The sequence below is a fragment of the Prunus persica genome, chromosome G5 (assembly GCF_000346465.2).
Source record: "Prunus persica cultivar Lovell chromosome G5, Prunus_persica_NCBIv2, whole genome shotgun sequence".
Classification (NCBI taxonomy): domain Eukaryota; kingdom Viridiplantae; phylum Streptophyta; class Magnoliopsida; order Rosales; family Rosaceae; genus Prunus; species Prunus persica.
Genome location: NC_034013.1, coordinates 7,163,433 through 7,178,391, shown reverse-complemented (window position 1 = coordinate 7,178,391; position 14,959 = coordinate 7,163,433).

Sequence of the window (14,959 nt, the reverse complement as noted above, 5' to 3'; positions counted from 1 at the left end):
CCAAGTTTTGGACTGAATCCGATATCGATTGGTCCATGAAAATGGACAATTCAGGTTCGTAAGAAGTTCGTTCTGAAATGGAGTGGTTAGTGTATTGCATCGTTTTAGCAATTGGATTTCACTCAAAAGTCACCAAACGAGTCCTCCCATGATATTATAATGTTCCCCATGTTTTGGACTCAATCCGGTATCGATTGGAACGTGAAATTGGACAATTCAAGTTCGTACGAAGTTCGTTATGAAATGGAGTGGTTGGTGTATTGCCTAGTTGTAGACATTGGAATTTACCCAAAACCCACCAAATGACTCCTCCCACCGTATTATGATGTTCCCCAAGTTTTGGACTCAATCTGATACCGATTGGTCGATGAAATTGGACAATTCAGGTTCGTACGAAGTTCGTTCTGAAATATAGTGGTTGGTGTTTTGCATAGTTTTAGCCATAGGAGTTCACTCAGAAGACACCAAATGACTCCTCCCATATATTATGATGTTCCCCCTGTTTTGGACTCAATCCGATATCGATTGGTCCATGAAATTTGACAATTCAGGTTCGTACGAAGTTCGTTCTGAAATGGAGTGGTTAGTGTATTGCATAGTTTTAGCCATTGGATTTCACTCAAAAGTCACCAAATGACTCCAACCATCATAATACGATGTTCCCCAAGTTTTGGATTCAATCCGATATCGATTGGTCTATGGAATTGGACAATTCAGGTTCGTACGAAGTTCATCATGAAATGGAGTGGTTGGTGTTGCATAGTTGTAGAGATTGGATTTCACTCAAAATCCACCAAATGACAACTCCCACCGTATTATGATGTTCCCCAAGTTTTGTACTCAATCCGATATCGATTGGTCCATTAAATTAGACAACTCAGGTTCGTGCGAAGTTCTTTCTGAAATGGAGTGGTTGGTGTATTGCACAGTTTTACCAATTGGATTTCACTCAAAAGCCACTAAATGACTCCTCCCACCGTATTATATTGTTCCCCAAGTTTTGGACTCAATCCGATATAGATTGGTCCAAGAAATTGGACAACTCAGGTTCGTACAAAGTTCGTTATGAAATGGAGTGGTTGGTGTATTGCATAGTTGTAAAGATTGGATTTCACTCAAAACCCACCGAACGACTCCTCCCACTGTATTACGATGTTCCCCAACTTTCGGAGTCAATCCGATATCGATTGGTTCATGAAATTGGACAATTCAGGTTCGTACAAAGTTCGTTCTGAAATGGAGTAGTTGGTGTATTGCATAGTTTTAGGGATTGGATTTCACTCAAATCCCACCAAATGACTCCGCCCACCGTATTATGGTGATCCCCACATTTTGGACTCAATCCGATATCGATTGGTCCATGAAATTGGACAATTCAGGTTCGTACGAAGTTCGTCCTGAAATGGAGTGGTTAGTGTATTGCAAAGTTTTAGCCATTGGTTTTCACTCAAAAGTCACGAAATGACTCCAACCATCATATTATGATGTTCCCCAAGTTTTGGACTCAATCAGATATCAATTGGCACATGAAATTGGACAATTCAAGTTCGTACGAAGTTCATTATGAAATGGAGTGGTTGGTGTATTGCATAGTTGTAGAGATTGGATTTCACTCAAAACCCACCAAATGAATTCTCCCACCATATTATGATGTACCCTAAGTTTTGGACTCAATCCGATATCGATTGGTCCATGAAATTCGACAATTCAGGTTCGTACGAAGTTCGTTCTGAAATGGAGTGGTTAGTGTATTGCATAGTTTTAGCCGTTGGATTTCACTCAAAAGTCCCCAAATGAATCCTCCCATCGTATTATGATGTTCCCCAAGTTTTGGCCTCAATCCGATATGGATTGGTCCAAGAAATTGGACAATTCAGGTTCGTACGAAGTTCGTTATGAAATGGAGTGGTTGATGTATTGCATAGTTGTAGAGATTGGATTTCACCCAAAGGCCACCAAATGAATTCTCCCACCGTATTATGATGTTCCCCAAATTTTGGACTCAATCAGATATCGATTGGTCCATGAAATTGAACAATTCAGATTCGTACGAAGTTCTTTATGAAATGGAGTGGTTAGAGTATTGCATAGTTGTAGAGATTGGATTTCACTCAAAAGCCACCAAATGAATTCTCCCATCGTATTACGATGTTAGCCAAGTTTTGGACTCAATCCGATGTCGATTGGTCCTTGAAATTCGACAATTTAGGTTCGTACGAAGTTCGTTTTGAAATGGAGTGGTTGGTGTGTTGCATAGTTGTAAAGATTGGATTTCACTCAAAACCCACCAAATGACTCCTCCTGCCGTATTATGATGTTCCCCAAGTTTTGGACTCAATCCGATACAGATTGGTCCGTGAAATTGGACAATTCAGGTTCGCACGAAGTTCGTAATGAAATGGAGTGGTTGGTGTATTGCATAGTTGTAGAGATTGGATTTCACTCAAATCCCACCAAATGACTCCTCCCACCGTATTATGATGATCCCCCAGTTTTGGACTCAATCCGATATAGATTGGTCCAAGAAATTGGACAAGTCAGGTTCGTACCAAGTTCGTTATGAAATGGAGTGGTTGGTGTGTTGCATAGTTGTAAAGATTGGATTTCACTCAAAACCTATCAAATGACTCCTCCTACCGTATTATTACGTTCCCCAAGTTGTGGACTCAATCCGATATCGATTGGTCCATGAAATTGGACAATTCAGGTTCGTACGAAGTTCGTTCTGAAATGGAGTGGTTGGTGTATTGCATAGTTGTAGAGATTGGATTTCAGTCAAAACCCACCAAATGACTCCTCCCACCGTATTATGATGTCCCCTAAGTTTTGGACTCAATTCGATGTCGATTGGTCCATGAAATTGGACAGTTCAGGTTCGTACGAAGTTCGTTCTGAAATGCAGTGGTTGGTGTATTGCATAGTTGTAGAGGTTGGATTTCACTCAAAAGCCACTAAATGACTCCTCCCACCGTATTATGATGTTCCCCAAGTTTTGGACTCAATCCGATATAGATTGGTCCAAGAAATTGGGCAACTCCGGTTCGTAGGAAATTCGTTAGGAAATGGAGTGGTTGGTGTATTGCATAGTTGTAGAGATTGGATTTCACTCAAAACCCACCAAATGACTCCTCCCACTGTATTACGATATTCCCCAAGTTTTGGAGTCAATCCGATATTGATTGGTTCATGAAATTGGACAATTCAGGTTCGTACGAAGTTCGTTCTGAAATGGAGTGGTTGGTGTATTGCATAGTTTGAGCTATTGGATTTCAGTCACCAAATGACTCCTCCCATCATATTATGATATTCCCCAAGTTTTGGACTCAATTTGATATCGATTGGTCCATGAAATTGGACAATTCAGGTTCGTACGAAGTTCTTTATGAAATGGAGTGGTTGGCGTATTGCATAGTTGTAGAGATTGGATTTCACTCAGAAGCCACCAAATGACTCCTCCCACCATATTAAGATGATCCCCAACTTTTGGACTCAATCCGATATCGATTGGTCCATGAAATTGGACAACTCAGGTTCGTTCGAAGTTCGTTAGGAAATGGAGTGGTTGGTGTGTTGCATAGTTGTAGAGATTGGAATTCGCTCAAAACCCACCAAATGACTCCTCCCCCCGTATTACGATGTTCCCCAAGTTCTGGAGTCAATCTGATATCGATTGTTTCATGAAATTGGACAATTCAGGTTCGTACGAAGTTCGTTCTGAAATGGAGTGGTTGGTGTATTGCATGGTTGTAGAGATTGGATTTCACTCAAATCCCACCAAATGACTCCGCCCACTGTATTATGATGATCTCCATGTTTTGGGCTCAATCCGATTTCGATTGGTCCATGAAATTGGACAATTAAGGTTCGTACGAAGTTCTTTATGAAATGGAGTGGTTGGTGTATTGCATAGTTGTAGAGATTGGATTTCACTCAAAACCCACCAAATGACTCCTCCCACTGTATTACGATATTCCCCAAGTTTTGGAGTCAATCCGATATTGATTGGTTCATTAAATTGGACAATTCAGGTTCGTACGAAGTTCGTTCTGAAATGGAGTGGTTGGTGTATTGCATAGTTTGAGCTATTGGATTTCAGTCACCAAATGACTCCTCCCATCATATTATGATATTCCCCAAGTTTTGGACTCAATTTGATATCGATTGGTCCATGAAATTGGACAATTCAGGTTCGTACGAAGTTCTTTATGAAATGGAGTGGTTGGCGTATTGCATAGTTGTAGAGATTGGATTTCACTCAGAAGCCACCAAATGACTCCTCCCACCATATTAAGATGATCCCCAACTTTTGGACTCAATCCGATATCGATTGGTCCATGAAATTGGACAACTCAGGTTCGTTCGAAGTTCGTTGGGAAATGGAGTGGTTGGTGTGTTGCATAGTTGTAGAGATTGGAATTCGCTCAAAACCCACCAAATGACTCCTCCCCCCGTATTACGATGTTCCCCAAGTTCTGGAGTCAATCTGATATCGATTGTTTCATGAAATTGGACAATTCAGGTTCGTACGAAGTTCGTTCTGAAATGGAGTGGTTGGTGTATTGCATGGTTGTAGAGATTGGATTTCACTCAAATCCCACCAAATGACTCCGCCCACTGTATTATGATGATCTCCATGTTTTGGGCTCAATCCGATTTCGATTGGTCCATGAAATTGGACAATTCAGGTTCGTACGAAGTTCTTTATGAAATGGAGTGGTTGGTGTATTGCATAGTTCTAGAGATTGGATTTCACTCGAAAGCCACCAAATGACTCCTCCCACCGTATTATGATGTTCCCCAAGTTTTGGACTCAACCGATATCGATTGGTGTATGAAATTGGACAATTCAGGTTCGTACGAAGTTCGTTCTGAAATGAAGTGGTTAGTGTATGGCATAGTTGTAGAGATTGGATTTTACTCAAAACCCACCAAATGACTCCTCCCACCGTATTATGATGATCCCCACGTTTTGGACTCAATCCGATATAGATTGGTCCAAGAAATTGGACAATTCAGGTACGTACAAAGTTCTTTATGAAATAGAGTGGTCGGTGTATTGCATAGTTGTAGAGATTGGATTTCACTCAAAACCCACCAAATGACTCCTCCCACCGTATTACGATGTTCCGCAAGTTTTGGACTCAATCCGATATCGATTGGTCCATGAAATTGGACAATTCAGGTTCGTACGAAGTTAGTTATGAAATGGTGTGGTTGGTGTATTGCATAGTTGTAGATATTGGATTTCACTCAAATCCCACCAAATGACTCCTCCCACCGTATTCTGATGATCCCCAAGTTTTGGACTCAATCCGATATCGATTGGTACAAGAATTTGGACAATTCTGGTTCGTACGAAGTTTGTTATGAAATGGAGTGGTTGGTGTATTGCATAGTTGTAGAGATTGGAATTCACTCAAAACCCATCAAATGACTCCTCCCACCGTATTATGATGTTCCCCAAGTTTTGTACTCAATCCGATATCGATTGTTCCATGAAATTGGACAATTCAGGTTCGTACGAAGTTCGTTCTGAAATGGAGTGGTTGGTGTATTGCATAGTTGTAGAGATTGGAATTCACTCAAAACCCATCAAATGACTCCTCCCACCGTATTATGATGTTCCCAAAGTTTTGTACTCAATCCGATATCGATTGTTCCATGAAATTGGACAATTCAGGTTCGTACGAAGTTCGTTCTGAAATGGAGTGGTTGTTGTTTTGCATAGTTTTAACCATTGGATTTCACTCGAAAGACACCAAATGACACCCTCCACCGTATTATGATGGTCCCCAGGTTTTTCACTCAATTCGATATTGATCGGTCCATGAAATTGGACAATTAAGGTTCGTACGAAGTTCGTTCTGAAATGGAGTGGTTGGTGTATTGCATAGTTGTAGAGATCGGATTTCACTCAAAACCCACCAAACAACTCCTCCCACCGTATTATGATATTCCCCAAGTTTTGGACTCAATCCGATATCGATTGGAACATGAAATTGGACAATTCAGGTTCGTACGAAGCTCGTTATGAAATGGAGTGGTTTGCGTATTGCATAGTTGTAGAGATTGCATTTCACTCAAAACCCACCAAATGACTCCTCCCACCGTGTTATGATGTTCCCCAAGTTTTGGACTCAATCCGATATCGATTAGTCCATGAAATTGGACAATTCAGGTTCGTACGAAGTTCGTTCTGAAATGGGGTGGTTGGTTATTGCATAGTTTTAGCCAATAGATTTCAGTCAAAAGACACCAAATGATTCCTCCCACCATATTATGTTGTTCCCCAAGTTTTGGACTCAATCCGATATCGATTGGTCCAAGAACTTGGGCAATTCAGGTTCCTACGAACTTCGTTCGGAAATGGAGTGGTTGGTGTATTGCATAGTTTTAGCCATAGGATTTCACTCGAAAGACACCAAATGACACCTTCCACCGTATTATGATGTTCCCCAGGTTTTTCACTCAATTCGATATTGATCGGTCCATAAAATTGGACAATTAAGGTTCGTACGAAGTTCGTTCTGAAATGGAGTGGTTAGTGTATTGCATAGTTTTAGCCATTGAATTTCAGTCAAAAGACATCAAATGACTCCTCCCATCATATTATGATGTTCCCCATGTTTTGGACTCAATCCGATATCGATTGGTCCAAGAAATTGGACAATTCAGGCTCGTACGAAGTTCGTTCTGAAATGGGGTGGTTGGTTATTGCATAGTTTTAGCCAATAGATTTCAGTCAAAAGACACCAAATGACTCCTCCCACCATATTATGTTGTTCCCCAAGTTTTGGACTCAATCCGATATCGATTGGTCCAAGAACTTGGGCAATTCAGGTTCCTACGAACTTCGTTCGGAAATGGAGTGGTTGGTGTATTGCATAGTTTTAGCCATTGGATTTCACTTGAAAGACACCAAATGACACCTCCCACCGTATTATGATGTTCCCCAGGTTTTCCACTCAATCCGATATCGATCGGTCCATGAAATTGGACAATTCAGGTTTGTACGAAGTTCGTTCTGAAATGGAGTGGTTGGTGTATTGCATAGTTGTAGAGATTGGATTTCACTCAAAACCCACCAAACGACTCCTCCCACCGTATTATGATATTCCCCAAGTTTTGGACTCAATCCGATATCGATTGGAACATGAAATTGGACAATTCAGGTTCGTACGAAGTTCGTTATGAAATGGAGTGGTTGGCGTATTGCATAGTTGTAGAGATTGGATTTCACTCAAAACCCACCAAATGACTCCTCCCACCGTATTATGATGTTCCCAAAGTTTTGGACTCAATCCGTTACCGATTGGTCCATTAAATTGGACAATTCAGGTTTATACGAAGTTCGTTATGAAATGGAGTGGTCGGTGTATTGCATAGTTGTAGAGATTGGATTTCACTGAAACCCCGCCAAATGACTCCTCCCTCCGTATTATGTTGTTCCCACGTTTTGGACTCAATCCGATATCAATTGGTCCATGAAATTGGAGAATTCAGGTTCGTACGTACTTCGTTCTGAAATAGAGTGGTGGGTGTATTGCATAGTTGTAGAGATTGGATTTCACTCAAAACGCACCAAATGACTCCTGCCACCGTATTATGATGTCCCCCAAGTTTTGGACTCAAGCCGATATCGATTGGTCCATGAAATTGCACAATTTAGGTTCATACGAAGTTCGTTCTGAAATGGAGTGGTTGGTGTATTGCATAGTTGTAGAAATTGGATTTCACTCAAATCCCACCAAATGACTCCTACAACGTTATTATGATGAATCCCAAGTTTTGGACTCAATCCGATATCGATTTTTCCAAGAAATTGGACAATTCAGGTTCGTACGAAGTTCATTATGACATGGAGTAGTTGGTGTACTGCACAGTTGTAGAGATTGAATTTCACTCAAAAACCACCAAATGACTCCTGCCACCGTGTTAGGATGTTCCCCAAGTTTTGGACCCAATCCGATATCGATTGGTCCATGAAATTGGACAATTCAGGTTCGTACGAAGTTCGTTCTGAAATGGAGTGGTTGGTGTATTGCATAGTTGTAGCCATTGGATTTCAGTCAAAAGACACCAAATGACTCCTCCAACCGTATTATGATGTTCCCCAAGTTTTGGACTCAATCCGATATCGATTGGTCCATGAAATTGGACAATTCAGGTTCGTACGAAGTTCGTTCTGAAATGGAGCGGTTGGTGTATTGCAAAGTTATAGAGGTTGGATTTAACTCAAAACCCACCGAATGACTCCTCCCACCGTATTATGATGTTCCCCAAGTTTTGGACTCAATCCGATATCGATTGGTCCATGAAATTGGACAATTCAAGTTCGTACGAAGTTCGTATCTGAGAATGGAGTGGTTGGTGTATTGCATAGTTTTAGCCATTGGATTTCACTCAAAGACACCAAATGACTCCTCCCACCGTATTATGATGTTCCCCAAGTTTTGGACTCAATCCTATATCGATTGGTTCATGAAATTGGACAATTCAGGTTCGTACGAAGTTCGTTCTGAAATGAGTGGTTGGTGTATTGCATAGTTTTAGCCATTGAATTTCACTCAAAAGACACTAAATGACTCCTCCCACCGTATTATGATGTTCCCCAGGGTTTGGACTCATTTCGATATCGATTGGTCCATGAAATTGGACAATTCAAGTTCGTACAAAGTTCGTTCTGAAATGGAGTGGTTGTTGTATTTCATAGTTGTAGAGATTGGATTTCACTCAAAACCCACCAAATGACTCCTCGCACCGTATCATGATGTTTCCCATATTTTAGACTCAATACGATATCGATTGGCCGATGAAATTGGACAATTCAAGTTCGTATGAAGTTAGTTATGAAGTGGAGTGGTTAGTGTATTGCATAGTTGTAGGGATTGGATTTCACTCAAAACCCACCAAATGACTCCTCCCACCGTATTATTATGTTCCCCAAGTTTTGGACTCAATCCGATTTCGACTGGTCCATGAAATTGGACAATTCAGGTTCGTACGAAGTTCGTTCTAAAATGGAGTGGTTGGTGTATTGCATAGTTTTAGCCATTGGCTTTAACTAAAAAGACACCAAATGACTCCTCCCACCGTATTATGAAGTTCCCCAAGTTTTGGAGTCAATCCGATATCGATTGGTCCATGAAATTGGACAATTCAGGTTCGTACGAAGTTCATTCGAAAATGGAATGGTTGGTGTATTCCGTAGTTTTAGCCATAGGAGTTCACTTAAAAGACACCAAATGACTCCTCCCATCATATTATGATGTTCGCCATGTTTTGGACTCAATCCGATATCGATTGGTCCATGAAATTGGACAGTTCAGGTTCGTACGAAGTTCGTTCTGAAATGGAGTGGTTGGTGTATTGCATAGTTTTAGCCACAGGAGTTCACTAAAATGAAACCAAATGACTCCTCCCATCATATTATGATGTTCCCCAAGTTTTGGACTCAATCCGATATCGATTGGTCCATGAAATTGGACAATTCAGGTTCGTACGAAGTTCGTTCTGAAATGGAGTGGTTGGTGTATTGCATAGTTTTAGCCATTGGATTTCAGTCAAAAGACACCAAATAACTCCTCCCATCATATTGTGATGTTCCCCTTGTTTTGGACTCAATCCGATATCGATTGGTCCATGAAATTGGACAATTCAGGTTCGTACAAAGTTCGTTCTGAAATGGAGTGGTTAGTGTATTGCATAGTTTTAGCCATTGGATTTCACTCAAATGTCACCAAATGACTCCAGCCAACATATTATGATGTTCCCCAAGTTTTGGACTCAATCCGATATCGATTGGTCCATGAAATTGGACAATTCAGCTTCGTACGAGATTCGTTATGAAATGGAGTGGTTGGTGTATTGCCTAGTTGTAGAGATTGGATTTCACTCAAAACCCCCGAAATGACTCCTCCCAACGTATTATGATGTTCCCCAAGTTTTGGACTCAATCCAATATCGATTGGTCCATGAAATTAGACAATTCAGGTTCGTATGAAGTTCGTTCGGAAATGGAGTGGTTGGTGTATTCCGTAGTTTTAGCCATAGGAGTTCACTTAAAAGACACCAAATGACTCCTCCCATCGTATTACGATGTTCGCCATGTTTTGGACTCAATCCGATATCGATTGGTCCATGAAATTGGACAGTTCAGTTTCGTACGAAGTTCCTTCTGAAATGGAGTGGTTGGTGTATAGCGTAGTTTTAGCCATAGGATTTCACTCAAAAGCAACCAAATGACTCCTCCCGCCGTATTAGGATGTTCCCCAAGTTTTAGACTCAATCCGATATCGATTGGTCCTTGAAGTTGGCCGATTCAGGTTCGTACGAAGTGCGTTATAAAATGGAGTGGTTGGTGTATTGCATAGTTGTAGAGACTGGATTTCACTCAAAACCCACAAAATGAGTCCTCCCACCGTATTATGATGTTCCCCAAGTTTTGGACTCAATCCGATATCGATTGGTCCATGAAATTGGACAATTCAGGTTCGTACGAAGTTCGTTCTGAAATGGAGTGGTTGGTGTGTTGCATAGTTGTAGAGATTGGATTTCACTCAAAAGCCACCAAATGGCTCCTCCCACCGTATTATGATGTTCCCCAAGTTTTGGACTCAATCCGATATCGATTGGTCCATCAAATTGGACAATTCAGGCTCGTACGAAGTTCGTTCTGAAATGGAGTGGTTAGTGTATTGCATAGTTTTAGCCATTGAATTTCAATCAAAAGTCTCCAAATGACTCCTCCCATCATATTATGATTTTCCTCAAGTTTTGGACTCAATCCGATATCGATTGGTCCATGAAATTGGACAATTCAGGTTCGTACGAAGTTCATTCTGAAATGAACTGGTTGGTGTATTGCAAAGTTTTACCCATTGTATTTCACTCAAAAGTCACCAAATGACTCCGCCCACCATATTATGATGTTCCCCACGTTTTGGACTCAATCCGATATCGATTGATCCATGAAATTGGACAATTCAGGTTCGTACAAAGTTCGTTCTGAAATGGAGTGGTTTGTGTATTTCAATATTTTAGCCATTGGATTTCACTCACAAGTCACCAAATGACTCCTCCCACCATATTATGATGTTCACCAAGTTTTAGACTCAATCCGACATTGATTGGTCCATGAAATTGGACAATTCATGTTCATACGAAGTTTGTTAAAAAATCGAGTGGTTGGGGGTATTGCATTCTTTTAGCCGTTGGATTTCACTCAAATGTCACCACATGACTTCCCCCACCATATTATGATGTTCCCCAAATTTTGGACTCAATCCGATATCGATTGGTCCATGAAATTGGACAATTCAAGTTCGTATGAAGTTAGTTATGAAGTGGAGTGGTTAGTGTATTGCATAGTTGTAGAGATTGGATTTCACTCAAAACCCACCAAATGACTCCTCCCACCGTATTATTATGTTCCCCAAGTTTTGGACTCAATCCGATTTCGACTGGTCCATGAAATTGGACAATTCAGGTTCGTACGAAGTTCGTTCTAAAATGGAGTGGTTGGTGTATTGCATAGTTTTAGCCATTGGATTTCACTCAAAAGTCACCAAACGACTCCTCCCACCATATTATGATGTTCCCCAAGTTTTGAACTCAATCCGATATCGATTGGTCTATGAAATTGGACAATTCAGGTTTGTACGAAGTTCGTGATGAAATGGAGTGGTTGGTGTTTTGCATAGTTTTAGCCATCGGATTTCACTCAAAAGTCACCAAACGACTCCTCCCACCATATTATGATGTTCCCCAAGTTTTGGACTCAATTCGATATCGATTGGTCCATGAAATCGGACTGTTCATGTTCATATGAAGTTCCTTATGAAATGGAGAGGTTGGTGTATTGCATGGTTCAAGAGATAGGGTTTCACTCAAACCCACCAAATGACTCTTCCCATCATATTAGATGTTCACCAGGTTTTGTACTCAATCCGATATCGATTGGTCCATGAAATCGGACAATTCCAGTACGTACGTAGTACGTTATGAAATGAAGTAGTTGGTGTATTGCAAAGTTTTTGCCATTGGATTTCACTCAAAAGTCACTAAATGACTCCTCCCACCATATTATGATGTTTCCCAAGTTGTGGACTCAATCCGATATCGATTGGTCCACGAAATTGGACAATTCAGGTTCGTATGAAGTGGGTGGTGTATTGCATTGTTTTTGCCCTTGGATTTGACACAAAACCCACTAATAGACTCCTCCCACTATATTATGATGTTCCCCAAGTTTTGGACTCAATCTGATATCGATTGGTCCATGAAATTGGACATTTAGGTTCATACGAACTTCGTTCTGAAATGGAGTGGTTGGCGCATTGTATAGTTCTAGAGATTTGATTTCACTCAAAACCCACCAACTGACTCCTCCCACAACATTATGATGTTCCGCAAGTTTTGGACTCAATCCGATATCGATTGGTCCACGAATTCGGACAATTTAGTTTCGTACGACGTTCGTTCTAAAATGCAGTCGTTGGTCTATGCCATTGTTTTTGCCATCAGATTTTGCTCAAAACTCACCAAATGACTCCTCCCACAACATTATGATGTTCCCCAAGTTTTGGACTCAATTCGATATCGACTAGTCCATGAAATTGGACAATTTAGGTTCGTTCGAAGTATGTTCTGAAATGGAGTGGTCGGTGTATTGTATGGTTCTAGAGATTGGATTTCACTCAAACCCCACAAATGACTCCTCCGAAAATATTTTGATGTTCCCCAAGTTTTGGACTCAATCTAATATCGTTTGGTCGACGAAATCGGACAATTCAGGTTTGTACGAAGTTCGTTCCCAAATGGAGTGGTTGGTGTATTGTATAGTTCTAGGGATTGGATTTCACACAAAACCCACCAAATGACTGCCACAATATTATGACGTTCCCCAATTTTTGGACTCTATCCGATATCAATTGGTCGATGAAATCGGAATATTCAGGTTCATACGAAGCTCGTTCTGAAATGGATTGGTTGGTGTGTTGCATAGTTTTGGCAATTGGATTTCACTCAAAACTCACCAAATGACTCCTCCCACAACATTATGATGTTCCCCAAGTTTTACACTCAATCCAATATTGATTTTTCCATGAAATTGAACAATTCAGGTTCGTACGAAGTTCGTTATGAAATGGAGTGGTTGGTGTACTGTATCGTCCAAGAGATTGGATTTCATTCAAAACCCAAGAAATTACTCCTCCCACAATATTATGATGTTCCCCAAGTTTTGGACTCAATCCAATATTGATTGGTCCACAAAATCGGACAATTCAGTTTCAAACGAAGTTCGTTCTGAAATGGAGTGGTTGATGTATTGCACAGTTTTGGCAATTCGATTTTGCTCAAAACTCACCAAATGACTCCTGCCACCATATTATGATCTTCCCCAAGTTTTGGATCTCCGATATCGATTGGTCCATGAAATTGGACAATTAAGGTTTGTATGAAGCTTTGGTGTATTGTATAGTTCTAGAGATTGGATTTCATAAAAACCCACCAAATGACTCCTCCCACAATATTATGATGTTCCCCAAGTTTTGGACTCAATCCGATATTGATTGGCCCTGAAATTGGACAATTCAGTTTTGAACGAAGTTCGTTCTGAAATGGTGTGGTTGGTGTATTTCACAGTTTTGGCCACTGGATTTCAATCAAACCCCACCAAATGACTACTCCCACTATATTACGATGTTCCCAAAGTTTTGGACTCCATCCAACATCGACTGGTCCCAAAAATCGGCCAATTCAGGTTCGTACGAAGTTCGTGTTGAAATGGAGTGGTTTGTGTATTGTGTAGTTCTAGAGATTGGATTTCACTCAAAACGAACCAAATAACTCCTCTCACAATATTATTATGTTCCCCAAGTTTTGGACTGAATCCGATATCGATTGGTCTATGAAATTGGACAATTCAGGTTCGTACAAAGCTCGTTCTGAAATGGAGTGGTTGGTGTATTACATTGTTTTATCCTTTGGATTTCACACAAAACTTACAAAATGACACCTCCCACAACATTATGTTGGTCAGTAAGTTTTGGACTCAATCTGATATCGATTGGTCCATGAAATTTGACAATTCAGGTTCGCACGAAGTTCGTTCTGAACTGGAGTGGTTGGTGTATTGCATAGTTTTAGCCCTAGGATTTCACTCAAAAGACACCAAATGACTCCTCCCACCATATTAGGATGTTCCCCAAGTTTTGGACTCATTCCGATATCGCTTGGTCCATGAAATTGGACAATTCATGTTCATACGAAGTTCGTTATGAAATGGAGTGGTTGGTGTATTGCACAGTTGTAGAGATTGGATTTCCCTCAAAACCCACCAAATGACTCCACTCACTGTATTATGATGTTCCCCAAGTTTTGAAGTCAATCCGATATCTATTGGTCCATGAAATTGGACAATTCATGTTCGTACGAAGTTCGTTCTGTAATGGAGTGGTTGGTGTATTGCATAGTTTTAGCCATTGGATTTCACTCAAAAGACACCAAATGACTCCTCCCACCGTATTATGATGTTCCCCAAGTTCTGGACTCAATCCGATATCGATTGGTCCATGAAATTGGATAATTCAGGTTCATATGAAGTTCGTTATGAAATGGAGTGGTTGCTTTATTGCATAGTTGTAGAGATTGGGTTTCACTCAAAACAAACCAAATGACTCCTCCCACCGTATTATGATGTTCCCCAAGTTTTGGACTCAATCCGATATCAATTGGTCCTTGAAATTGGACAATTCAGGTTCGTACGAAGTTCGTTACGAAATAGGGTAGTTGGTGTATTGCATAGTTGTAGAGATTGGATTTCTTTCCAAATCCACAAAATGAGTCCTCCCACCGTATTATGATGATCCCCAAGGTTTGGACTCAATCCGAAATCGATTGGTCCATGAAAGTGGACAATTCAGGTTCGTACGAAGTTCGTTATGAAATGGAGTGG